This window comes from Octopus bimaculoides, chromosome 18, assembly GCF_046866305.1.
Source record: "Octopus bimaculoides isolate indiv1 chromosome 18, ASM4686630v1, whole genome shotgun sequence".
In the NCBI taxonomy this organism is placed as follows: Eukaryota; Metazoa; Mollusca; class Cephalopoda; order Octopoda; family Octopodidae; genus Octopus; species Octopus bimaculoides.
In genome coordinates, this window is record NC_142945.1 from 9,946,726 (window position 1) to 9,949,019 (window position 2,294).

General features: G+C 31.3%; 1 protein-coding gene across 1 annotated transcript in view; it reads right to left on the bottom strand.

Moving 5' to 3' along the window:
• LOC106878913 (uncharacterized) overlaps nt 1-643 on the bottom strand; it is a 65,637-nt gene extending 64,994 nt beyond the window's left edge. Inside the window, exon 1 of the transcript XR_016244938.1 lies at nt 294-643. The gene's annotated coding sequence lies outside the window, so the exon portion shown is untranslated. The remainder of the gene's footprint in view (nt 1-293) is intronic.
• Between the last annotated feature and the right edge of the window lie 1,651 nt (nt 644-2,294).

A 2,294-nucleotide genomic window follows, 5' to 3' on the forward strand; every position in this document is an offset into this window, starting at 1 on the left:
CACAACACACCACACACACACACACACATACACACACATATGTATACACACACACACACACACACACACACACACATATACACCACACGGCTTATATAATCATTGATGAGTTGCTGAGGACATAAAAATACCAAAATGTATACAAGACCGTATCTGCTTCTCTTTGATATAGTGCAATATCACTCAAAATGGCTTGGCATTAAAAAAAAAAGAATAATAAAAGCAAAAAAAAAAAAAAAAAGTAAATAAATGAATAAATATAAAAAAAAAAGAAATAAGAAAAAACATCTTACCTTTATTTTTCGTTGTATAAAAGTTTATAAAATCCAATTAGTGTTATAATAAATATATATTTCCCTCAATTCTGTTTGGTCTGTTAAAAGACAAAGAGGAAAAACAGAATTAATGATATGTAGATAACGGCGGCAACAACAACAATAACAATTATTTACGCTTATTAGTAATTTATATATATCATCTGGTTCATAATATCAACATTATATAAGTATATGTATACACACAAGCACACGCATACATAGACGCACACACACATATACACACATGCATGCATAAATACACGCATACATACAAATATACATACACACACACACACACACACACACACACATATATACACACATGCATAAATACACGCATACACACACACACACACACACACACACACACACACACACACACACACGTAGGACGGACTTCTTTCAGTTTCCGTCTACCAAATCCATTCACAAGGTTTTGGTCGGCCCGAGGCTATAGTAGAAGGCAGCTAACCAAGGTACCACGCAGTGGGAATGAACCTGGAACCATGTGGTTGGGAAGCAAGATTCTTATCGCACGGCCATACATGCACCTTTATATTTATATATATTATTGTTAAATACTAGAAATATGAGAGTAGAAAGACAACCAACAACTGATGAAGGATCCTGTGACCGCGAGTCCGCTGCCCTAACCACTGGGCCATTGCGCCTCCACTCTATTTGATCATAAGTCTCCAGGATCAATCCCGAACTGGAGCCACGTAACAACGATAAGACTAGCAATGACATGAGAAGTACGTCTAGTAGCATCGATTAATCTCTTCAAACTATTTTTATTAAATACAATCGGAAATAGTCGGAAAATGAAAACAGAATTGCTTAACCGCGAATAGAACCTACAATTCTGATTCGATGTACGAAGAGATTATACAAACACGTCAAAGGTTCTTTGTCGGTTCTCGCCACGCTTCTATTCCTTCTTTTTCGTTTTCTCATCTCTTTTAAACCTACTCAGAAATCTCATGAAAATATAAACGAAGTGGAATATGATGTGGTTCCAGCGGTCTGCATGTAACAGCGAAAGTACGGTTGCATTGTTGCATTGTTAATTAGATATGACAGGGCTTGAATCCCATGAATGAAACTTCTAATCATCTCCCACACACGTCATAACGCCACAATCGGATTTCGCTTTCCGAACTTAGAAACATTTACGAATCAGCAGTGCTGGGAACAAATCTGTATTTCACTCACCAGTTGCAACTTTTGTGCAACAGAAGGCAAAAAGCTGCTTCTGCTTCTGCATCGAATCTTGCAAGTTTGTTCCGGTTTATTTGCATTATAACACCGTTTGTTCGACTACTTACCCTCAGGCTAGCAAACAAACCAGTATATATATATATATATATATATATATATATATATATATATATATATATATATATATATATATAAAGATATATATACATATTTATATATATATATATGTGTGTGTGTACGTATTCACGTACCGTCGCAAAGCAATATACACATATTTTTACATACGTACCTACGCACCGACTATAAACATCCGTACACAGATTAGCAGAGTACGAATCATATTTACTGAAGCATGCAAAGAAATAAATGCATAGATTATATACGGGTAAATTCGCTCTCAATGCATACAATCAAAACGTAAACCCAATTATGTATGTATTATATATATATATATATATATATATATATGTATATTGTATATATATATATATATATATATATATATAGTATATTTGTAATATATATATATATATAGTATATATGTATATTTGTATATATATATATATATATATATATATGTATATTTGTATAATATATATATATATGTATATATATATATATGTATATTTGTATATATATAAATATATATATATATATGTATATTTGTTATATATATATATATATATATGTTTATATATATATATGTATATTTGTATATATATATATATATATATATGTATATTTGTACATAATATA